The 26,580-nt window shown below is 41.6% G+C and overlaps 1 protein-coding gene across 1 annotated transcript in view; it reads left to right on the forward strand.

Annotated features, from left to right (window-relative positions):
* The first annotated feature begins 21,142 nt into the window (after positions 1 to 21,142).
* The window catches only part of FEZ1 (fasciculation and elongation protein zeta 1), a 40,107-nt gene continuing 34,669 nt past the window's right edge, over positions 21,143 to 26,580 (forward strand). The window contains exon 1 of the mRNA XM_007106616.2: positions 21,143 to 21,323. The gene's annotated coding sequence lies outside the window, so the exon portion shown is untranslated. The remainder of the gene's footprint in view (positions 21,324 to 26,580) is intronic.

Here is a 26,580-nt window from a genome sequence, read left to right on the forward strand (position 1 = left end):
GCATTCGCCTAGTGCCTGTTCTCTATCTACCTACCTTGGCTAGACGTTTGGAATACTTAATGCCCTCAACTTGCTTCTCTCCAGTGGGAAAACAGACAAGGTAATGCAATGTGATAAAAACGAAGTCTTGAGGAACAATGAGGAATTAGCAAGGAAAAGAAAGGGTGGGAAGGGAATTCTACTCAGAGGAAAAAGCACAAGCAAAGCTACCCGGCATATTTAGAGCACTGTAGTTTGTTCATTATGGCCAGAATAGAATAGGAGGAGAAATGGCAAGAGATAAACTTCCAGTTTACTGAGTGCCCTCTTTTTGCCAGACCCTTTTCAAATAATAGGATTTAGTGGTAAGCAAGACAGACAAGATGTCTGCTTTAATGGAGTTTACATTCAAGTAAATAGATAAAATAGAATAAAATAAGGTAATAGTGATAAGTGATTTTTAAAAACAAGCATGAAAATGTCATAGAGAACGTCTGGCAGAGCGGCTGCCATTGGCTCTTTGAAGGGAAGGAGCTGACTTGAATGTGTTGAGACTTGAATACAGGGAAGAAGCCAGCCTTGTAAAAGGTCTGGGGTTAGCAGAGGGAACCAAGTACCTAGCCCTAAGGCAAGAACGTGCTGGTATGTGGCAGGAACAGAAATAAGGACAGTATGGCTGCACATATGATGAAGTCATAGTTGACTGCCTCTCCTTTACCTCCCACATCCAATCAATTACCAAGTAGTTTTGATTCTACCCCCTAAAAAAAGTGTTCAAATCCACCGCCTTGTTTCCATCTCGACTGCCACCATCACCTTTCACCTAAATTATTGGAAAAGTCTTCCTGCTTCCGATCAGCTACCTCTAATCCATTCCCTACACAGCAGCCAGATAGAGCTTTAGGAAATGGAAATCTGATTATTCTTTCTGCCTAAGAGCCTTCAGTGGCTCCCATTCCCAACAGAATAAAGTCTAAACTCTTTATCATGATTTATAAGGGCTGTGGGTGTCTGGGTCTGCATACCTCTTTCACCACATGCCTCTCTGGACTCTTTTAGTCATCATTCCTAAAATACACCAACTTCCTCTTCCTTCTGAGTCTTCATATGGCATTGCCTCTGCCTTCCTCCATCCTCTCCACGCATACACCTTTCTCCTGGCGAGTCCTCCTCATACAGCATATCGTCTGTGAAACCTTCCCCAACTACCTCCCTGCTCCTCCTTTGAGCTCCTGGAACACCCTGAACTTCTCTTATCAAAGTATTCACCCTGCTAAATTGTAATCACTTATTTAATTATCTGTCTCCCCTATTAGACTAGGGGAAGACCATCACTGCTTTCTTCTGTTTTATATCCCCATGCCTAGCACAGGGTCTAGCATTGGAATAGGGACTCAAAAATTTGTGAAAGAATATGTGAATAAATTAAGGGAAGTTGAGGCAGGCAGTTAAATGATAGCTTTAAGTCATCACATAAAGTTTGGTCACTCTCTTGGTGGCACCAAGGACCTACTGAGAGACTTTAAGGAAAATTATATGCTTATATTCGTATTTACGAAAGACCGCTCTCGTAGCAAGGAGACACATGGATATCTGGTGAATGAGATTGGCAGTAGTTAACGTAGAGGCTAGAGGCTGGTTGTTTCCATTATTCAAGGGAGAAATGATGAAAACCTGAATCTGCAGAAGACAGTTTAGAGAGATAGCAAGAAGGAAGAAACTTAAGGACCTGGTGATTGGGTGAGGAGGTAGAGAGAAAAAGGGCTCAAGACTAGCACTTACATTCCTAGGTTGGCTAACTTGATGGATAGAAGTGTCATTCCCTGAAACTGGAACTATATGAGAAGTAGAAATTATGGAGAAAGATAAATTATGTTTTAGATATGTTGAGTTCCAGGTACCTGCCATATGTACAACTGGAGATATTTTAGTAGGCAATTGGATCTGGACTCAAGAAAGAGATCAGTGCATGCATATGAGGAAACTACTCAAGTTTGAGGAAGAGTCACCTGAAAGGCTTAGAGGAAATAATCCCTGAACCTCACAAAGAACTAGGAATACTTCGTGTTGCCACCAGCCACAGTGGAAAAACCCATGATAATTAAGGGACGTAGGATATAATAATGCCTGGAAAGATATTGCCTCAGTAGTGGGAAAAACTAGTTCCTACTAAAGGCTGCTCTGACAAAGCAGCCTACCTTTTTTGTCCTCCATGACAATGTTTAAATGCTATCCTCATCCTTGAAAGTACTAAAGTATTTCATGGAAGGTAACTATATCCCAGGAAAAAAAAGCTCAAGAATATGTATATTAATCCAAAAATAGTCAACTCCCAGCAAGGAAACATTCATAGTGTTTGACATTCAAATAAAAAATGACCAGGCATGCAAAGATGCAGGAAAATATGCATAATGAGAATAACCGCTCAATGGAAACATCCATGAATGACACAAATGATGGAGTGAGTCAATAAAGGCATAAAAACCTATTGTAACTGTTACCTGTTCAACAAGGTAAAGAAAAAAATTGAGTAAGTTGACACAAGAAGATACCAAAAAGGTCCAAATCAAACTTCTAGAGTTTTAAAATACAATGTCTGAGATGAAAAATTTTTGAAGAAATAATGGCTGAAAAGTGTCCAAATTTAATGAAAACTATAAACCCACAGATAAGACCTAAATCAGAAGAAACATGAAAAAAAAAGTACAACAAGACACATCATAATTAAATTGCTTAGGGGGAATTCCCTAGCAGTGCAGTGGATAGGACTCCGCACTTCCACTGCAGGGGGCACAGGTTCCATCCCTGGTCAGGGAACTAATATCCCGCAAGCTGCGTGATGTGGTCTAAAAAAAATTTTTTTAATAAAAATTTTAAAAAATGCTTAAAACCAGTCAGAGACGAAAAAGAAACATTATGTTTGGAGAATCAAAAATAAGAAAGACAGTAAACTTCTCATCAGAAATAAAGCCATATGAGAATGTAGCAGCAACTTTAATTTTTTGTTTTTTGTTTTTTGGCCTCTGGGCATGTGGGATCTTAGTTCCCCGACCAGGGATGGAACCCAGGCCTATGGCAGTGAAAGCTCAGAGTCCTAACCACTGGACCCCACAAGAAATATTAATGGAAGTTTTTCAGGAAAAAGGAATATCACAGCAGATGGAAACCCATGTTCACGCAAAGGAATGAAGAGATCTAAGAAAGGTAAATATGTGCGTATAAAAGAGTTTTTTCTTATTTCCTAGATCTCTGAAAAACAATGGGATGTTAAGAGCAAAAATAATCATATATTGGAGGTTTGTAACATATGTAGAAGTAAAACGAATGACAACAATAGTATAAAGTCCAGGAAAAGAGTAATGAAAGAATACTGTTTTAAGGTTCTTATCATATACACAAATATAATATTACTTGTAGGTTGAACTGTGATAAATTAACGATGTAAGCTATAAACCCTAAAACAACCAGTAAAATAACAAATCGAAGAGCTATAGTTAATAAGCCAAAAAGGGAAATAAGATAGAATCATAAAATATAGTTAATCCAAAAAAAAAAAAGAGAAAGAGAAAAAGGGGAGAGAGACAGATGGGACAAATAGAAAACAACAAGATATTAGATTTAACTCCAGTCATATCACTAATCACATTAAATGTAAAAGGCCTAAACACCTCAATTAAATGCATGCATTTAATGAGAAAATGCATTGTAAATTGTACATCAGTAAGATTTTGCTAGCTGCCTCTTTTGCCATCGCTGGAAGCAGGTATTCTAGGGAGTCTTGGCCACATGGTCTGTAGATAGATAGTTAGAAGGAGCCCAGATTCAGTTGGCAAAGATCCCCTGCACAAATAAACCCGTGAAAATATATTTTAGCCACTGAAAGGCATTATGAATAATACATTATAATGTCCTATCAGGCAGTGATTTGCAAATAAAATAGTCGAAGCCTTACTTTATTCACTTGAACTAAAATATTCAAATAAATTATTGATCATCATAACTGCTATTCATTGAGGGCTTCCTACGTGGCAGAAACTGGGCTTGTATATACATACATTACTTAGCGTAAACCTCAGCCAACTCTATATAAGTGTTGTTATCAATCGTTTCTCTCTCAGCTAACAGATAAGGAACTGAGATTTACAGAGGTTAAATAATTGCCCAAGGACAGGCAGATGATAAGTGGCAGAACCAGTCCAAACACAGATCCATGTTACTCCAAAGTTTATACACTTAACCATTGTTCTATACTGTCTCCTGAAATTGAAGAGACTTCTGGTTCAAGATGGTCACTGATACCAAATAATTTATCAAATATCTGCCTTAGACCCAGTCCTGACACAGATGCTAAGACACACAGGTGTATATATGTATATATATATATATATATATATATATATATATATATATATATACACACTTTTTTTGGATATCAGTTATAGCTGATTGAGTTCATTGAACTTAGTTTATGTGTCATCATTGGTCTGGGCATGGCCTTGCTTGTTTTGTTTGTTTGTTTTGTAATTGAAGTATAGTTGATTTATAATGTTGTGTTAGTTTAAGGTGTACAGCAAAATGATTCAGTTATACGTATACATACTTTTTCAGATTCTTTCCTTTATAGGTTATTACAAAATATTGAGTATAGTTTCCTGTGTTATATAGTAGGTTCTTGTTGTTTACCTATTTTATATATAGTAGTGTGTATATGTTAATCCCAAACTCCTGATTCATCTCTCCTCCACCTTTCCCCTTTAGTAACCATAAGTTTGTTTCCTATGTCTGTGGGTCTATTTCTGTTTTGTACATAAGTTCATTTGTATCATTTTTTTTAGATTCCATGTTTAAGTGATATCATATATTTGTTTTCGTTTATATGTTCCCCTTTATCACAAATAAAGGTGATAAGGGTGATTCTCCTCTTCCTTTCTCTATCCTTTCCTACATAAATGTTCCAAAATGTTTGATATGTATCATTTTATTTGTATTTGTTCTTATAAAATGTGAATTGTTTTATTACATGTACATAATTTTAATTTCCCTAAATGATGTGCTATGGCTCTCAGCCTATTTCTTTTTTCTGCCCAGGTCTGTTTTGAAGATGGCACCATGTTGATACTAATTGACAGCTAATCCTTTACTTCGCCTTACTGCCTGAGGAGGCAGTTTAATGTTGTCTTTTTTCTGCAGACGCAGAGGGACTGTTCAGACATGGCTTTGAAAGTCAGATGTTTGAAGACCCTGTGACAGGCTGAGCAGGATGGACTGGGTGGAGGAGGCTGTTACTCAGGTTCAAGTGGTTGTCGCCATTTGGCAATGCAACAAAATGTTGCAAGATGATCAAATTCAGTAAGCAAGGCCAGAAATCAAGATTTTCATGTGAAATCTCCTGATTTTTTAAATGTTGGAAAAACTGAAGGCCAAATCAAATACTTCTGCAGGCTGGGTTCAGCCAAGAATTGCCATAGCCTGACTTGTACATTAAGACATTTGAATCAGAGAAGGAATGAGATCGGATTTGTGTTTCAGAAATTAAGAGGAGGATGAAATAGAGTGGAAGGCAGGACACTGAAGGTTATGACTTGAGGTTTGAATGTGAATGAACTGAGGGGCTTATGGAATGAAATTCTGACACGTGCTACATGGATGAACCTTGAAAACATTATGCTAAGTGAAAGAAGCCAACACAAGAGGATAAATATTGTATAATTCTACTTATATGAGGTCCCTAGAATAGAGACAGAAAGCACAATAGTTGTTACCAGAGGCTGGGGACAGGGGGAGGCTGGGGAATTATCGTTTAATGGTTATGAAGTTTCAGCTTGGGATGATGAAAATGTTGTTGAGGTGGAGGGTGGTGATGACTGCAAGAGTAACATGAGTGTACTTAGTGCCATTGCAACAGTAACATGAGTGTACTTAGTGCCATTGCAACAGTAACATGAGTGTACTTAATGCCATTGAACTGTACACTCAAAAAGGGTTAAAATGGCAAATTTTATGTCGTGTATATTTTACACACACACACACACACACACACACACACACACACACACAAGTTTACTCCCAAGCCAACCTCTTCTGTCAACAGGACAAAGATGAGTTTATTGCTTAGGACAGTAAGGGAGAATACCACCTGGACAGAACTTCCACAATATCTTAGAGGGCAAGGTTAAGTCAAAATTTATTGAGAATTCGAAGTTTGCTTCAAGGCAATTCTTTCCATACTTGGGGACTTGATTGGGTAAGACTGAGTAAGAATCATGATAGACTAGGAATGGTAGAAAAAGCAGGGTGAGGATTGAGAGCAGAGATTTAAAGGATCTTTTTTAAAAAGCAGCTTTATTGAGATATAATTCCCATACCATACAATTCACCCATTTAAAGTGTACAATACGATGGTTTCCCCCACGTATTTCCTAGTCACTTTCCCACAACTTGCTGCCCCAACTTCAAACCCCTTTGTCTTATCGCTTCTCCTTAAAGGTATCATTTCTTTGTTTAAAAGTATATAAGCTCTTGGTTCTGACAGCTTCTTTGGGTCTTGACTTTCCTGTAAAGACTCCCATTGGCACCTAAAAATATTGAATAAAATTCATGTGCTTTTCTCCTGTTAATTTGTCTCATGTCTGTTTAGTTGTCAGACCCACGCATAGAACTTAAGAGGGTAGAAACAAGTTTTTTCTCCCCTACAGCAATGAAAGTCTAGAAACACATAATCCATAAGGGTGTGCTCTAAATAATGGCTGGTTTTCCATTGGAGACACGCAGTAAATCTCTTTTTCTTACACACACTTACAGGAATGATATTTATTATTGTTACCATTTTAGATATGATGAAATTGAAGTGAAACAGAAATAAATTGCCTGGGGCAACACAGTATGATATTAGGGATTGCCCTTCAATGAATGCTTATGAAAGTTAGTCTCCTTTATTCCCTTCACCTTGACAGCACCCAGGAATTAAAGAAACAATACATTTATGGCAGAGTTAAAAACAGAGGACTGAATTTGCTGAGCCCAGGAATTAGAACAAACTAAAAAAAATCCATCCCTAGTTAATTACAGATTCAGTCCAAGGGATCTGCTTTGTTTAACTTTTCACATTAAGCTACTAGAGCTGTTAAAACTCAACAATTTACTAAGGCCTAAATACCTCTTTTTTTTTTTGTCTTTTTGGCCACACCAAGTGGCATGCGGAACTTCCCCGACCAGGGATCAAACCGTGCCCCCTGCAGTGGAAGCAGAGAGTATTAACCACTGGACCACCAGGGAAGTCCCTAAATACCTCTATTTTATTTTAATTTTTCAGTTTTTAGAAAAAAGTTTTATTGAGATATAATTCACATACCATACATTTCACCCATTTAAAGCATGTAATTCTCTGTTTTACATTATTGCATGTAGTAGATATGCAACCATCACCACAATCATCAAAAATGAACTGTTCCCATTAGCTGTCACTTTCATTCCCACCTCTCTCTCCCAGCCCTAGGCAAACACTAATCTTTCTGTCTCTGTAGATGCCTATTCTGGACATTTCACATAAATGGAATCATACAATATGTATCTTTTGTGTCTGGCTTTTTAGCATAATGTTTTCAGGTTCATTCATGTTATAACATGTACCAGCTCTTCCTTCCTTTTATAGCTGAATGATATTCCATTTTATGAATAGACCATCCATCAGCTGATGGACTGTTGGCTTGTTTCCATTTTTTTTGGCTATAAGGAGTAATGCTGCTATGAACATTCCTGCACAAGTTTTTATGTGGACATATGTATTTTTATTTTCTCCTGGGTATATACTGAGGAGTGGAATTGCTGGGTCATATAGTAAGTTTATATTTGTTTGTGTTTTTTATTTTATTTATTTATTTTTTAAAAACAAAACTGAATTTTTATTTATTTATTTTTATTTTTTAATTAATTTTTTTATTGGCGTAGAGTTGATTTACAATGTGTTAGTTTCTGCTGGACAGCAAAGTGAGTCAATTAAACATATACATAGACAGATACATCTAGGTCATTACAGAGTATTGAATAGAGTTCCCTGTGCTATACAGTAGGTTCTTATTAGTTATCTATTTTATATATAATAGTGTGTACATGTCAATCCCAATCTCCCAATTTATCCCTCTCCCTGCTTCATGTTTTTTAAATTGTGGTAAAACACGCATAAAATTTACCATATTAACCATTTTTAAGTGTGAAGTTCCGTACTGTTACGCATAATCACATTGCTGTGCAACCCATCTTCAGAAATTTTTCATCTTATAAACTGAAACTTTACGCTCATTAAACAACAACTCCTCATTTCTCCCTCTCCCTAGCCCCTGGCAACCACCATCCTGCTTTCTGTTTCTGTGAATTTATTCTGGATACCTCAGAATTTGTCTGTGACTCGTTTATTTCACATAATGCAATGTCTTCAAGGTTCGTCTATGTTATAGCATGCATCAGAATTTCCTTTTTTTTTTAAGGCTCAATGATATTCCTATTTCATTGTATGTATACACTACATTTTGTTTATCTATTCATCCATTGTTGGACACTGGGTTGTTTACCCTTGTCTATTATGAATAATTCTGCTATGATCATGGGTGTGTCAGGGAGGAAAAACTTTTCCTCTACTCTTAAGTTCAGTGCCTGGAGCCTGAGAATTAAACTGACAAAAGAATAAATAACAGGAGAAAAGGCACTTAATTTTTTTTTTTCATTTTTATTTTTGGTTGTGTTTGGTCTTCGTTGCTACACACAGGCTTTCTCTAGTTGTGGCGAATGGGGGCTACTCTTTCTTGCGGTGCGTGGGCTTCTCCTTGCGTTGGCTTCTCTTGTGGAGCACAAACTCTAGGCACGCGGGCTTCAGTAGTTGTAGCACACGGGCTCAGTAGTTGTGGCACATGGGCTTAGTTGCTCTGCGGCATGTGGGATCTTCCCGGTCCAGGGATCGAACCCATGTCCCCTGCATTGACAGGTGGGTCCTTAACCACTGCACCACCAGGGAAGTCCCAAGGCACTTTATTTTTATAAATGTTCATGTGCATGGGAGGTGACAAAAAAGAAGTAAAACTCAAATAAGTGTTTACACTGGGGGGTAGTTTACCCTTTAACAAAGGAAAGAGAGTTTGTGCTTCAAGGGACAATAAATTCTGGGGAAGTGACTAGGAAATATAGGAGGAACTGATGGAGGATAAGGACTATTTTAGTAAGGTCTGTTTATGGAAACTCATCTTGGTGTCAACTCCCCATCTTCAAAGATAAAAGTCTCTTATCTCTCAAAGAGAAATTTACCCAGTTTTCAGGCACAGAAGGTAACTATGTTTTTCTGAGGAAGTGCCATTTTTTGTTTGACAACTGATAGAAGCAGAGAGAAAATTCACCATAGCAAAATCTGAATAAACTAAATTGTATTTCAAAAATGATGTTCTACAACTATGTAAGACAAACCAGCAACAACAAACCTGTATATTTTTAAGAGAAGAAATAAATATTTTGACTTTGGAACTGTGAATGATTTTTTCTTATTTTCTTTATTTTTGAATTTTATATTAAAATCCACTTCTTTATATTTGAGAGAAAACAAACTTTGTTTTAAATAAAAACCAAACAAACAAACCTGGTGTGGCCTACTGATAGTCAACCCAGGGAGGAATACCATAATGAGAAAAGCAGCTTCTCAGACAAGATAGCCAATGGTCGAGACAGCAGAGCGTGTTTTGCATTTTGCCATTTTCCTAGCTAGACAAAGAGCCCGGATGTATTATTGTATTTACATATTAACATGATCTTCACAATGTGGTGTCTATTTGGACCTCACACTAGGTAAAACAATGAACTTGAACTAGGGCCAGGCGCCTCTCTCCCTAGGTTTAGGGAAGAGAACTTGAGTGGAGGTAGCAGGATTTGGTCCAAGGTCCAGCCTGGAGACATCAAAGATAAACAAATCTGTCTTCCAACATCCGCTGGACTGAGACCCCTTCTGTGCCTTTTTTTTTTTTTCCCCTTGGGGCCATACCGGTCTCTTTTTCTCTTTTGTTAGGTAGGTGCTGCCTATGGGAATGCAGCAGCTCTTCTCAGTAACCATGGGAACCTTATTGGCATGGCAACCTGGCAGCCCGAGGGAAAGGCCGCAAGGGGAGGAGGGATGGGAGTGGTGGGAGGTAGTTCTATGGAGGAAGGGAGTGGGTAAGCAGGCTTCCTTCCTGCTGAGGAGAGAAGAGGAGGGGGAAAGATGCCCAGCTCTGTAGATGGCCCCAAGGAGAAACCTCTGATGAGTTTAAACCTCACTCCATAGTCCAGGTCAGGAGGGGCTTGGGGCAGGGTTATAAGCCAGACTGGACACCAGGCCCTAAATCTACTGACCTGTGTTCTGTCCTGTGACATGGCTCAGCAGCAGCAGGAGAGTCATGGGGCTGGGGGCTGGGAGACACAGAGCGAAGCATCTCATAACAGGAGAGCATATTCTGACATTAAGGTGTTTTTTGTTTGTTCTTTGTTTTTAAAGTTTTTATTTAAACAGCTTTGATGCAGTATAATTTACATATGATAAAGTGAATGTATTTAAAGTGTACATTTTCATAAGCTATGACCTATGTGTATACCAATGAAACTACCACAGAAATCAAGGAAACAGACGTATAGATTTTCTCCAAAAGTTTATTAACGCCCTTTGTCATCCCTTCTTCTTTCACCTCTCCACCTTACACCCTCCCCCAGGCAACCACTGATCTTCTTTCTGCACTATACATTAGTATGCATTTTCCAGAGGTTTATATCAATGAAGTCAACTGTATGTACCCCATTTTGAACTGACATTAAGTTTTGACTGCAGGCAAAGTACCATGCAGAGCTTTTGTTGGGCTCTGAGAGTCCAAGCACCTTTTGTTAAAGACGTCTAGGGATGAGGAAATTTCCAAGCAGCATCTAAAGCAAGAAACAAATCTATGCAATAAGGTTGAGGAAGGCTGAGAATGTAGTAAAAACAAAAACAGAAGAAGATCCACTAGGGAGAAAGTACTTCTACTGCAGAGGAAGGAGTGAGCAGCAAGGAAGCTGGCAGCACCCTGACGGTCCTGTTTCTACGCTGAGCTAGAATCCCTGGGTTTCTGGGTTTCTCTCATGGACAGGTGTGAACTGGGCTATCCTGGGCTGTGGAGTCAGATGCTGCCCTGCCCCTTACTTACCTGTAGAAGCCCCCAACAAATTAGTCTCTTAGAGTCCATTTCCTCTTTTCCTAAGACAGAGGATAATAATACTCTATAGGGCCACTGTGAAAATGAAATGAGATTAAAAACTTTAATAAACAGTAATAGTAATCAATGCTCCTTGCATGATAGGCACACAAATAATAGCTACTCATTACTTTGCCGGCTCTTTAGGAATGGCTCTGTTTGGCTGGTTCTGTAGCATCGACTGAGATTTGACCAATTTTTTTTTTTTTTAATGCATTGACTTTTAAAAAAAAACAGCTTTGGGCTTCCTTGGTGGCGCAGTGGTTAAGAATCCGCCTGCCAATGCTGGGGACACGGGTTTGAGCCCTGGTCCGGGAAGGTCCCACATGCCGCGGAGCAATGAAGCCCATGCACCACAACTACTGAAGCCCACCTGCCACAACTACTGAGGCCTGCACACCTAGAGCCTGTGCTCCACAATGAAGAGTAGCCCCTGCTCCACGCAACTAGAGAAAGCCCGCGCGCAGCAACGAAGACCCAAAGCAGCAAGATAAATAAATAAATAAATTTATTTTTAAAAAGCTTTATTGAGATATAATCATATATTATAAAAGTCACCCTTTTAAAGTGTACAATTCCATGGATTTTCATATAATCACAGAGTTGTACAACCATCAGCATCATCTGATTTTAGTACATTTTGATCACCTCAAAAGAAACTAAAGAAACTACACACCCATTAGCAGCCACTCTCCATCCCCCCGCTCCTCACAACCCCTGGCAACCACTAATCTACTTTTTTTCTCTATGGGTTTACTATTCTGGACATTTAATATAAATGGAAGCATGCAATTTGTGACTTCTTGTGTCTGACTTCTCTCACTAAACTAAATGTCTTCAATGTTCATCCAAGTTGTAACATGTATCAGTACTCTCTTCCTTTTTATGGCTTGAATAATATTCCACTGTATGTTCTTTATGCCTTCATCTGTCAATGAGCATTTGGGTTGTTTCCACTTTTTTGGCTATTATGAATAAAGCTGCTATGAGCATTCAGGTACAAGTTTTTGTGTGTATGCACTTATCAAGTTTTAGTTTATGGTTTATCAAGCCCCATGGCCTACATATGATCAGATAAAGAAATGGTCAATATGAAAAACAGGTTGACATGATTATTTCTTTTAAAATTTCCCCAGACTGTACTTTCCTTTACTCTTATTCCCCTCCTTACTCTTACTCTCATCTCTCCCCATAGAACAGTCTAGTCGATCTCATGCATATTTCCAGATATGGCAGCTGAAATGCTCCCAAAGGATGCTTCCCCCGACAAAAGATATTCTTGAAGTGTGGAAAGGGGAGAGGCAGAGAGGGACAATGATATGTAAGCCAGACTTATTATTCAAGGACAATTAAAATATCATTTAGAAACATTGTTTTAAACTTTATTGAGATAGGCTATCCATTCAAAAAGAGTACAAGTCAATAAATTATCACACACACAGACCATTTAGGAATTTCCTACCTTTACCAAAGTAAGGATAGATATAGGGTTCTCAGAAAAAATATGGAGATACAGAGTGCCCAGTTAAATTTGAATGTCAGATAAACAATGATTAATTTTTTAATATAAGTCTATTCTATGCAATATTCATGACAGTTATTTGTCTTTAATCCATTGTTTATCTGATATTCAAATTTAACTAGGTGTCCCATATCTTTCCTTGGAAAATCTGGCAATCTTAGAAGGGGAAATTAAAGACCATCCAACGAATGTAAATCAGTTTTATGACTGGGTAGCAACTGAGGTTTGGTTATAGGAAATCTCAGAATAAAATGGAATTTGGAGTTAATTTGTAGATTTAATTTACTTTGCTCTCTCCCTGTTTTTTTTTTTTTTTTTTTTGAGGATCCCTTTGGCTGCTTCCTAGTCCCTGGGGTTTTGTACAACTAAGTGTTATGTCATCTTTCTTTCTTACAATATCTCTATGAAATACTTAGGAGTCTACACATGGAGAAACAAAGGCAAAGGTATTTAAAGATGCTCCAAAATCCCTCAGTGAGTTTGGGGTCAATTTAAACAAGTGTTGCGATTGGTGTTTGAAAGAAAATATATATTTTAAGATGGAAGTGTGGGAGGGATAAATTGGGAGACTGGGGTTGACACATACACACTACTATATATAAAACAGATAAGTAATAAGAACTTATGGTATAGCACAGGGAACTCTACTCAATACTCTGTAATGGCCTATATGGGAAAAGAATCTAAAAAAGTGGATATATGTATATGTAAAACTGATTCACTTTGCTGTACGCCTGAAACTAACACAACATTGTAAATCAACTATACTACAATAAAAATTAATTTAAAAAATAACTTAAGAAATATAGATTTTAGATTTATTAAATTTAAGAGCAGGAAAGGATTTTATTGGAAGCCCTTTATATTATAAAAGAGGAAACTGAGGTTCAGAAAACCTAAATAATTTTCCCTAAGTCACAAAACTCACTAACAGTAAAATTGACACTGAAATCCCAAACTCTGGACTCCTAGTTTATGGAGCTTTTCCCAATTTAAACTAGATTGGGTCCCTTCCCTTTAGTTTTCCTCTCCTTTAATGTGGTCTGGATAATCACATCAGCCATAATCACACAATTATGTGAAACACTAAACTGGGAATTCTTCTTAGATCTTCCAAGTAGTAGTAGAGCGCTAGATTACTTAACAGAGAGCAAATATTTTCCCAATATTTGGGAAATAAATAAATATTTATTTACAATAAATAATAAATAAACAATAATAATAAATAAACAATAAAACAAATATTGTTCTAAACAAGGGTTCCCTGAAGGATTTGAGAACAATTTCTATTCATTTTTTTTTTTAGCTACAAAGAGTTGCCATTATCAGATTTGCAGGTGATCTTGCTTTTCTAATAGGCAATGAGTGAGATTCCTCTGATTTATATATTTTGCATTTTATCCATGTCCAATCATTATACCCAATGAACAAATTCTTACCTCGTAAAGAAGATGGATTTGTTTGAATATGCAAATCTAAAAAAATCAGCAGGTTTTTGAATGATCATAGATTGCCAAGCCTCTCAAAGCTTCTGGTTTTACATTCATTCTATGTCCAATTGCTTTGTGTGTTTCTAAGACAACAGTTAGTACTTGGCCTCATCAACTTCTTCTCACACGTTCCAGGAATCTGATCAATATCCAACAATGAATTTTTCCTTTCACAGCTCTACAGAACTCAGTCTCAATGCCACGCCATGTCAAGGATCTCGCAGGATAGTTTTTAGTCCGTGTATTTCAAAGGGAGCAATCTTGCCCATCACCAGCCCAGCATACCTCTTGGTGTTTAGTGTGGTTAATCTCTCATCTTGTAGGACATGACGACTAGTAGAGACTGGCTTATTTGAATCCTGGCTACAATGACTTTGTGAAAAAGACTATCTGTTGAAAAGAGACTTTGGGGAAGAGGTGAGTTTTTTGCTCATCATTTTCAAAAGGTTGAAAATGCTTTGTGACCCAGAGTCATGCCTTAGAGAAGACAGCTGTGGCCTAGAGCAGGATTTGCAGAGCATGCTGGGCTCTGAGGGTTTGCTGGTGAAGTGATTTTTACATGGCTAGACTGGTGCAGTGAAATGGCAATTTTTTTTTGGCATTTTTATTCCCTCAAGTTTGTTTCTGAATCATCTCTGAATACCAGGGCATCCTGGAGATAGCAGAAAATAGAGAAGATTTCCTGAGATTAGGGGGGTGGGAGTCAGTCTTCTGGGGTTTATACAAATGATGTCCCTGCTTGGACTGGGGAGGGTCTCTCTTAAAGAACTGAAAGTTAACCTAAAAGTGCGCTGGTGGAGCTGAACCATGTCATGAGTGGCCTCCCCTCACGACACTGCTTCTAGGCTCTGTTTCCTATTGTGAGTAGGTGACAACAATAGGCCTATTCTCTCCCCATTCACCCAGGACACATGCTGATTTGCGCTGATGAATCATTTGGCAGCCACCGAGAAGGGAAGATTAATGACCTTTCTTTTTTGACCACTGTAGATCTAAAAGCTTCCCCCACACTGGGAACCTCATTTTCCTTTTCCTGGTAAAATCTGTGGTTCTCCTTTCTTGAAATCTTCAGTTCTTTTCCTATATAGAAAAAAAATTGTCATCACATTTACACTTATGGAATTTCCACTGTCTTAAGAGATCTCATTCTTTATTTGCCAGTAGCTCATGTATTTTGTCATTTTTCATCAGAAAACAGAGGTGACTATTCTGGAATTTATAATTGTTCTTGGGGGTGATTTATTGTCAATTTTCGTAATACTGCTTATTGTTTTTGAAAGTAATATGGTCTTGTTCTCGATGCATGTGCTTTGTGGTAGGGAGTAGTTACCTGCTGACTAGATGGCTATGAATGGAACTTGAATCTTGGGGAATATCCCGTTTCCCTTCTGGAAGCTAATCAGGCAGTTTAATCAACTCTGGAGCTTGAGGACTGAGATGAATATAGGCTTGAATTGAATGTTGGTGTTCAAGAACTACCAGTGATAGAAAAATCAAGTAGTCTTACAATGGTAGGAGGTATGAGCTCATCTTTATTTGCTGGGCTGTGATTGAAGTAGGTTTTCAGTAAAGATTCAGCAGTTCATTTCCAGAATTTCATGGAAAACTGGCTTCTTCGAGAAGGATCCTTTTAAGGAAGATAAAACAGGATGAGCACAATACATATCATGTTATCACTGAATTTCTAAACTTAAAAAGTCATTTCTAGCCTTGAAAGCCATTTTAAAAAAATGGAATGGGTAGCCCTGTGATGTCAAGTTTCTCATCATGAGAGGCATCTAAGTAGAAGCAGTGTGTAACATAATCTAGGAAGGATATTGGTTTCTGCATCAGGTGGGTGTTTAGACTAGATGACCTTTAAATGCTCTATATACTCTAAGATACTTTGATTCTATCAAGTAGATAAGTTCAGTTCAGGAACTAAAATAAGCCATGTTATCAGTGTAATTCTAGGAGTGATTGTTTACCTGTACTGCCAACAACCAGTGGTTTGTACCTTATAACCCAGTCTTAATTTTTTTTTACCAAAGGCATGTGTGTGACTTTTCACATATACCAGTTTTAGTCCTGCTAATTCGCTCTGTAGGAAATGCAGCCCCATCCTAGCAAAATGGTCACTCACTCCTTAAAGATTTACATATAAGGTAGTGGTTCTCAGCTGGGGCGATTTTGCAATTTTTTTCAGCCCTACAGGTCGTCTGGAGACATTTTTGGTTGTTACAACTCGGGGGTTGCTACTGGCATCTAGTGGCCAGGGATGCCTACAGCATACAGGACAGCCCCAAATGGCAATCCCCTAGCCCAAAATACAACGGTGCCAGGCTTGAGGACCCCTGGTCTAAGTTAGGTGACCTTTTGGGCAATCTAGTCCCCACTATCACATAACAGTCATAGAGCTTTGTTTAAAACACTTTGTATCTTCTTTAAAACACCTTTGTCCACTGGGAGTGTCATTTATTTAGAAACTTTTAAAGCTCTAGGAACTCTTAGCACGTATAAAATAAAATTGGACTTACTCCTATTGGAGAAGTGGGGAGGTGGGAATAGCTCTACCTCTCAGTTCTAAGGAAGATTCTTGAAACTCCTAACAACAACATACAAGCAGCCCTTATCAAGCACTTCCATACACTAGGTCCTATGCCAAAGCTTTACATGGATTGCACACAGGAAGTATTAATATATGTTGAATGTTGAATTATTTAATTCTTCTAGGGTTCTGGATTTGTTTCTTAAGACTGCCTTAGCAATGACACCAAATCATTGGATTTCAGGCCCACCTTAATTCAGTATGATCTCCTCTTAGCTAATTATTCCTGCAAAGAGCCCATTTCCAAATAAGGTCACATTCTGAAGTTTGGGGTTGCTATGATCTGAATGTTTGAGTCCTCCCCAAATTCACGTGTTGAAAACCTAATGCCCAATGTGATGGTATTAGGGGGTGTGACCTATAGGCAACCTCATGAATGAGGTAGAACCCTTCGTGAATGGAATCCACCTTTATAAAAGTGGGCCTAGAGAGATCCCTAAGCTCCTTCCACTATGTGAGAACCCGGTGAGAAGTGGGCAATCTGCAACCTGGAAGAGGGCCTTTACCAGAACCCTACCGTGCTGGCACCATGATCTGGGGACTTCCAGCCTTTATAACTGAGAAACAAATGTTTGTTGTTTATAAACCAACCAGTCTGTTGTGTTGATTCTTTGTTATGGCAGCTCAAACTCACTAAGAGATGGGTAGACATGAATTCTGGGGGGACACTATCTGACCCACTAGAGTCTGCCCTTTGGTCTCCCAACATTCATGTCCACCTCTGGTGCAAAATACATTCGTTCCATCCCAATATCCCCAAGTCTTAACCCATTCCAACATTAACTCTAAATCTTATCAAGAAGTTCCAAACTCATCATCTAAATCAGGTATGGGTGAGACTCTGGGTATTATATATACTGGGGCAAAATTCCTCTCCCTTTGTGAACCTGTGAAACTGATCTGCTTCCAAAATACGATGGTAAGACAGACATAGGATAGATATTCCCACTCAGAAAGGGAGAAAATGGAAGATGAAAAAAGATTACTAGTCTAAAGCAAGCTCTAAACCCAGCAGGGTAAGTTCCATGAGGTTTCAAGGACTGAGAATAACACTTCATGGCTCAAAGCTCCATCCTCTTGGACTGGGGCAGTGGCCCTGCCCTCAGAGTCATCCTTCCTTTTTCTTCAATGATAACCTTTGCAGTGGAATACCTCTATCAGCCTGTTTCCTGCACGTGAAATTTCAGAAGTCTAACAGTCTTCCTTTACTGTGTCCCATCTCTGTATCTTTTAGGACAGGCTGGCAGTGTTTCTGTTGGTATAAAATTCTCAGAAATCTTACATGCAATTTGCTGCTTAGGAGTGAAGGGGGTCCAGGCCATCATTCCTCATTGAATTTTACCATAACCAGCAGGGAGAAACCAGGCCACATCCTCCACATTTAAAAAATCTCCTTAGCTAAATCTCTAAGTACATTGCTTACAAATCTACTTGCCACCCAACAGCAAAAGACATTTCAGACAAGCTTTCTGCCACTTTTTAACCAGATTGCCTGTTGTCCAGTTCCTAACAACATGTTCCTCATTTCCATCTGAGACCATAATTACAAGAAGCACCTTTAAGAGCCATATTTCTAACAATATTCTGTTCATGACAATATGTATACGTTCTATGGTGATAGAAGCTTTCTTGATAACTCTTCTTTTTTCCTGAGCCTTTGCCAGAATCACCTTTAACCCATATTTCTACGAACAATGTCTTCAAGACAACCTAGGCTTTTTCTGTCATGTGCCTCAAAATTCTTCCAGCCTCGATCTCTTTCCCAATTCCAAAGCCATTTCCACATTTTAAGGTATTTGTTACCTTATAGGTAGGGCTTCCCTGGTGGTGCAGTGGTTAAGAATCTGCCTGCCAATACAGGGACACATGTTCGAGCCCTGCTCTGGGAAGATCCCACATGCTGTGGAGCAACTAAGCCCGTGCACCACAACTACTGAGCCTGCGTGCCACAACTAGTGAAGCCCACACGCCTAGAGCCTGTGCTCCACAACAAGAGAAGACACCGCAATGAGAAGCCTGCGCACCGCAACGAAGAGTAGCCCCTGCTCGCTGCAACTAGAGAAAGCCCACGTGCAGCAACAAAGACCCAGTGCAGCCAAAAATAAATAAATAAAAATAAATTTATATAAATACATAAATAAATAAACACTCCCTCCTTTTTTAAAAAAAGAAAAATTTGTTACAGCAGCACCCCACTACTGTGCACCAGTGCCAAATCAAATCCCAGAGACAGAGTTTTGGGTGAAGAAGAAAAGAATAGCTTTATTGCTTTGCCAGGCAAAGAGGGACACAGCGGGCTCCTGCCCTGAAAAACTGTGTGTCTCAACCTAGGAGGATTTGCTGAGGAGTTTTATAACAGTGGTTCAAGGGTGGGGTTGCCGATAAGATCAGGGTGTGTGCAGGGCCTGCACTCCTTTAATCTGGTCTCAGGTAATCTCTTGGTGAGCTTCTTTGGTTCCTTTAATCTGGCCTCAGGTGGTCTTCTCTGGAATGAAGAATACTGACATCTTCCATTTCTTGGGGGTTTTAGTTCTATAAAGAGCTTAAAGATATTGTTATGTGTATCCCTTGAGATGGAACCAGGACCCTGCCCCAAGGTTGCACTATTGTTTCTTGGCTGTTCCTCCTCCCTTATCTCTGCATCCCCTCCCTTCCCTGATTAGCAATTGTTTGAATCTGCCCTTTGGAACTCAGGGAAGGTCATGGAGGCTGGAGTCTATTCCCTACAAACAAGAAATGGGGGACATGGAAAGGTTTCTGTGCCCAGGAGCCCCACAGCGTCCTGCTCGGTTTCACTACCAAAATCTATATTGGTTTCCTATGGCTGCTGTAATAAATAACCACAAACTGGATGGATTAAAACAAGAGAAATTTATAGTTTCACGGTTCTGGAGACTAGAAGTCCAAAATCAAGATGTCAGCAGGGCCATGCTCCCCCTGAAGGCTCTAGGGAAGAATTCTTCCTTTCCTCTTCTGGGTTCTGGTGGTTCCAGGCAATCTTTGGTGTCCCTTGGTTTGTAGTTGTGTCACCCCAGTCTCTGCCTCCTTCATCATGTAGCTTCTTTCCTGTTGCTCTGTGTCCTCTCTACTTATGGGGACATCAGTTATTGGATTTAGGACCACCCTAATCCAGTATGACCCCTTCTTAACTAACTACATCTGCAAAGATCCTGTTTCCAAAAAAGGTCACATTCTGAGGTTCTGGGCGGATATGCATTTGGGAGGAGACACTATTCAACCCCCTACAGGTTCCAAGTAGCATAGTTTGGAAATCAATGCACTAAACTCTGCACCTATTGAAGGCAGGCCGGCCTGCCTGCCTTCAATTTTTAACACCCCCCCGCAACAGCTTCTAGCACACGTCATAGAATGCTGTTTTTAAAATGTTGCCTGGAATTCATACCTCTGCATTCACAGCATCATTATTCACAATAGCCAAAAGGTAGAAACAACACAAATGTCCATAGAAGGAAGAATGGATACAGAGAATGTGTTATATACATACAACAGAATATCACTCAGCCTTAAAATAGAAATGGAAATGGAAATGGAATTCTGCCACACGCTGCAACATGGATGAACCCTGAAAGCATTACGCTAAGTAAAATAAGCCAGACACAAAGGGACAAATACTGTGTGGTTCCACTTACAAGAGATACTTAGAATAGTCAAATTCATTGAGACGGAAAGTTAAATGGTGGTTACCAGGGTCTGCGGAGAAGAAGGAATGGGGAGTTAATGTTTAATTGGTACAGAGTTTCAGTTTGGGATCCATAAAAAAGTTCTGTAGATGGATAGTGGAAACATTCGCAGCTTTATCGGCCTGAAGCCAGCCCCACCCTGCGGCTTTGGGAGGTAAAAGCGTTTATTACTTTTGACTCGAGGTCTGAACCCGGTTCGGCGTGGCAGGCATCCTTTCACTTGCTCACCCCAGGCCCCAGCAGAACAGAAGGGGGAGTCCAGAAAGTCCAGGGAGGTCTTTGAGTGTGTCTGCGGGCATCCGCCTACCCATCCACTCGGCCACCCGCCTACGCTTTTATGGAGAATCTACAGTGTCAGGCCCTCCCTGTGAGAAATCCACAATGGGAGTTATTGCAAGCGCACATCTTGAGCTTCTGAATATTCATGAGGGAAGCAGAAAGGCCAATGCTAAAGGGGGGAGAAATAGTAATTCATAAATATTAATAAAGGCAGGCCACATGCACCAAGTAGGGCTAGGAATGTTAACGCGAAGATGACGTCCGGGTCCTGCGCGTGCCCGTTGGGCGGGTGCCCGGCGCGGGCGCGGCCCCCGGAGCCCGGGCACGAGCGCGGGGGAGGTGGGGGAGGGGGCGGAGGGGGCGGGGGGAGGAGGGATCGGAGCCGGGCGCCGGCGGAGCTGCGAGGGGAGCGCTCGCTAGCTCGCGGCTGCCGCTGTCGCTGAGCTGCGCTCCGGCCGCTGCCCGCGGCCAGTGGATGGGGGTGTCCAGCTGAGCCCCGGGATCCGCCTCCCTCCTCCAGGACCCACACAGGTGCAGTCGCGGGGGGCGACCTTAATCCAGACCGACCCACTGCCGTGGGTGGGGGTGGACGGGGGTGGGGAAGGAGGCCCCGCGACTGGGGATGCTCCGGCCGTCAGGTCTGGGGGCACCGAAGCTCCACACCCAGGACGATCCCATCCCGGAATCGGAAAGGAAGAGCCCGGAGGCCGTCGCCCTCCTGCCCAGCCCTTTACGGGAGAGCAGCGGGGCGCAGCGCCCGGCGCCGGGAGATACCGGATGATGGGCACTTAAAGCATCATCAGAGCCTCGGCCCCCCAGACAGGCGTGTGTGTGTGTGTGTGTGTGTGTGTGTGTGTGTGTGTGTGTGTAGAGGCGGCGCGGTCTGGGGACTGGGGGAGGCAGGGAACGCAGCCCGATGGTGCTGGAGCAGTGGGTCGGTACCTCCCCCCAGGACCGTTATGTGGTCCGGCTCCCTTCAACGCCCCAGAATCATCTATGCCTCTAAGAACCTGACCCCTCACCCCGCGCGTGCCCCTCCCTGGGACGCCGAGCCTCTCCCCAAGGACCGTGCATTCCTGCAGTGTCAGAACCGCTGGCAGCTCAGCTGCCGCAGACGCTGGCGGAGCGATTGTTTTACCGCGAACAGGTCGGAGAAAGGACGGGTGTGATGGTGGTGGGGCACGCTGCCCTCCTGTGGGCCCAGGGCCTCCGGGGCTGGGAGCGCATCTGACGGAGCCCCCAGGGGGTATATCACAGCCCTCTCTTCTTCTCTCTTCCTATCCCTGCCCTACTCGCCGCGACACCTCCCGACCCCCTCCGCTCCCGTGTGCCGGTCTCGTTTGGCTGAAAGGGCCGTGGCCGTTGGAGTCTGCGTGCGGCCTGCGCGGGATGCCCCCGGCTTTCTTGGAGCTCCAGGCATTGTGCTGCTTGGAGGAGCCTTTCTTTACCCCAGCAGACTGGGGGAGGGGGATGTGAGATGAGGGTGAATGGAGCGGCTGGAGGAGGGGGAAGGGGGAAGCGAACCACAAAGGGGTTGCTGACTTCTATGCGGTGAAATACTCTCTTTCCGTCAAAATGTGCAGCTTGGCACGAACATGTACACTGACTGGGTTTTGCTGAGGAGCAATGGGAAACCGAAGGTGGGCCAATGGAGAGCAGCTTTAGGGATGCTATGGGGGGGGTGGGGTGGGCATAGAATCAACCGGTCTGAGGGGCAAGCAGTGGGAAGAAGGGGAGATGGAATGGGGCCTGTGTGGAGGTGCAGAGGCCCAGCAGGGGGAGGCATGGTGAATTCCCTGCTGCTCCGCTCAGCAAAGCAGGCACTGGGAGACGGTACCGCAGCCCCGAGCTGCAGCTACTGTACATCATTGTGCTGCACGAGAGGCTTACCGTGTGTTGCCTACTGGGTCTCTGTTAAGTTCTGAGCCATCTTTTCTTTTCCAAATTACACCATCTATTGGGAACCAAAATAAAAGGAACAGATTATAGGACATAAGCAAACTATAGTCCTGCACTCTTGTTCTATGATAAAGAGAAAAAGACAAGACCACCCTCCTGTGGTTCCTTCTTTCTGCCATTCTTCATGTATTTTTTTTTTTCAAATTGATTTTGGAAGTATAGAGCAAGAGGATAAGCTCTCAATTGAATTATCCCTAGCTTTTAAGGGAAAGAAGCTTCTGAAATGAGCTGTGACTGAAGACAGGGGCAAGCTTGCCAGGATGCAAGAGTAGGACATCTCATTTGGGGGGCAAGGTTACCCCACCAAGAGAGAAGAGCAAAAGAAGGAGAGAAGGGGAACCATTTAAGAAGGACTGCCAGCTCTAACCCAGAGACCCCTCCTTGAGGCCTTGGTGGGGCCAGTCAGATGCCTGGCTCTCACCTCCTTTACCACAGCCTGGGCTCTTTCTACAAATTCTGGGCTCAGTTTGGGTGTCAAGTGACTTTGATTTTCAATGCAGGCTCTCAGTTTTAGCTTCCTCCCCACCTGGTCGTTCATGCGGAGCTTCTTGGCTCCTGGGTAGTGAGTGAGTTGATGAAAAGAAATCAGGCTATATTGAAGATTGTTCAAATGATCACATTTCTGAACTTTAGAGCTGTGATATCCATTTCTTCTTTTATAATCTTCTAGGTGAATCTATTTTCTCTAGAGCCTGGGCTGAGGATAGGTGCTTTCAGGATAATCTTCTTTGTTGCCAATGTTCAAAACTCAATCGTAGCCCTAGGTTCCACTTGGCTCTCCCTCTTGTTACTGGTTAATGGTATAGATTGTGCTGTTTCAAATCAGCACCCTGCTTGATATCACCTTCTCACACCAGCTCCCTTGTCCCCCCCAGGAAGAGTACAGATTTAAAGGAAGTGTAATATCTGGAATACCAGCTGGTTAGCTTTCATGTCGCTCTGAAATGGGACCAGTGATCTGAGTGGCTTTGACCACATGAATTGAAAATAGCAGGGGTGCCTTAGTAAAAAAGATGGTAACATTCATTCAGCAATAGTTCTCTCATTTGATAAGCATTTTGAAGCATCACACATGGAATATCATGTCAAGGATAGTTTTTCTTTTCCTTGAAGCACTCTCACCCCACATTTCCATGTAACTACGTTGGCCTCGCTTTTCTAATATTATTATTATTATTATTAATTTATTTATTTTTTTGCGGTACGCGGGGCTCTCACTGTCGTGACCTCTCCCCATTGCGGAGCACAGGCTCCGGACGCGCAGGCTCAGCGGCCATGGCTCACGGGCCCAGCCGCTCCGCGGCATGTGGGATCTTCCCGGACCGGGGCACGAACCCGCGTCCCCTGCATCGGCAGGCGGACTCTCAACCACTGCGCCACCAGGGAAACCCTTTCCTAATATTATTGACATTTACTGGATACTTCATGTATTCCACACATTGTGCTTAGCACTTCAAAGATTATCTCATTTACTCCACCAGATAACCTCCAATATAAGTGCCATTTAAACCCCATTTTATGGATGAGGAAGCTGAGTCAGAGAAGCTTATAATTTGCCCAAAGTCTCATAGCTAGGAAGTAATAGGAACAGGTTTGGAACCTGTTTGGCCCGACACTTAACCATCAGAGTCCTTCCTCTCTCAATACAAATCCCTTGTCTGTAAAACCTTCCTTACTCTCAGTTGCACTCAGTGATCTTTTCTAAACTCACTTTTTTGGCACTCGGGGATTCCTAATCTTTTTTGTGCTATGGGCCACTTTAGCAATGTAGAGAAACCTTTGGGATCCTTCTCTGAATATGCTTTTAAGTGCATAAAATAAAATATGGTTATATTCAAAGAGCCCTTAGGGGTCTGTCGACCATAGGTGAAGAACCTCTAGCTGGCAATTACTTGTGTGTATATTGCTTAATAGCCGGATTGTCCAATATGGTAGCCACTAGCCATACGGGGATATTGGACACTTGAAATGTGCCTGATCCACATGGAGACATACTGTGAATGTAAAATACACACTGGATTTCAAAGACTTAGTATGAAAAAAGAATGTAAAATGTCTCATTACTATTTAAAAATATGGATTACATTTTGCAATGGCAATATTTTGTATATATTAGATTAAATAAACTATACTATTAAAATATATCAATTAAAAGTATTAAGTTAATATGTTATTAAAATTAACTTGCAGAGGCATTAACTCTATACTAACACCTTCATTTTAACAAAGGAGGAAATCAGGACCCACGATGCTTGTCACTCAGCCAGCCTTTGGCAGGTCTGTTGGCTCTTGAGCCTGTGTTCTTTCCAAGCTGTCATAATACTGCTTTTATATCTTTTTGTATTCCAAGGTCCTGTCATGTTGCCTTTGCAAACTGTAAATACTCAGAATATGTTTTGATGAGATGTGGTGGTAACTGACTTAATCCCAGTAAAATCCCAGTAATAACTGTCCAGGTCCTCACCTGGCATACCCTCTGCCTCGCTTATTTAGAGTTTTAGTTTTGTAGGTAGAGGTGGAGAATGGCAGTCCCGGGGCAGAAGCCGTGGTTTTTGCTGTCTGTTTGGTCCTCTTGAGGGAGTGGTTCCAATTTAAGCATCTATCTGGATCAGTCATCAAGCAGATAGGAGGGAAAAGTTTGGTTGCCTTGCCGTGTTCCAGGGAAGGAAGCTGAGTAGGTAGAGAAGGGTATGATAGACAGTAATGCTTGCGCTGCCTGCAGTGGAAAATGAAAACTGTGTGAGGGGGACAGAAGATCATTTGTCAGTGAGCACACATTGATTGATTGCCTCGCCGCAGGCAGTGTGTGCTAGAAACCATGGAGGGTATCCAGAGGATGTCTCTGCCCTCGAGGAATTTAAATTAAAATTGGGGAAGGGCTTGGATGTACACACAGATGGATAAATCACAGCGAAAGGCAGTGTATGTAGAGGACCTGGAGCTGTTGGGAAATGAAGGGAGGTGAGTGTACAGCCTTCCAGGGTGTAGTGCCCAAGGTGGTTGTGGAGTCTGGGCTTTGGAGCACATGAGTCTCTGGGTCTTATCTCTTACAGGGTACGAGGTCATTTAATCCATTCTTCTAGTTTCAGACATATGCTGTGTGTCTGGGAAAAACTCAGGTACTTGTTTGAAAGTCTGTATTAGTGTTCAATTAGTCTATCATTTATTGATGAGAGTAATAATATCCAGGTCCATGAAGCCCTATCCAAAACCCTTGAGGCCAGGCATGTTTCAGAATTTAGATTATCTCAGATTTTGGAAGGCAATAATAGAGTGCATATTCTGCATATCATCCCCCGGGGCCTGGGGCAGCAATCTCTATAATTTAAAAAAATTAAAATTTCTGCAGCAAAACACACTAAATGGGATAAATTAAAACCATGAACAGCTCTATATTCATGTAGATCAGGTTTAGTTGCCAAACGTGTTTAGGTCAGGGCAGGTTTTACCACCAAATACAATTACAAAAAACTTCCAGGTTTTTTTTTTTTTAATTATTTTATTTTATTTATTTATCTCTGGCTGTGTTGGGTCTTCGTTGCTGTGCATGGGCTCTCTCTAGTTGCGGAGAGCGGGGGCCTCTCCTCATCGTGGTGCACGGGCTTCTCATTGTGGTGGCTTCCTGTTGCAGAGCACGGGCTCTAGGCGCGGGGGCCTCAGTAGTTGTGGCGCGTGGGCTCAGTAATTGTGGCTCGCAGGCTCTAGAGCGCAGGCTCAGCAGCTGTGGCACACGGGCCCAGCTGCTCCGCGGCATGTAGGATCCTCCCGGACCAGGGCTCGAACCCCTGTCCCCTGCATTGGCAGATGGATTCTTAACCACTGTGCCACC

Source organism: Physeter macrocephalus, chromosome 16, assembly GCF_002837175.3.
Source record: "Physeter macrocephalus isolate SW-GA chromosome 16, ASM283717v5, whole genome shotgun sequence".
In the NCBI taxonomy this organism is placed as follows: domain Eukaryota; kingdom Metazoa; phylum Chordata; class Mammalia; order Artiodactyla; family Physeteridae; genus Physeter; species Physeter macrocephalus.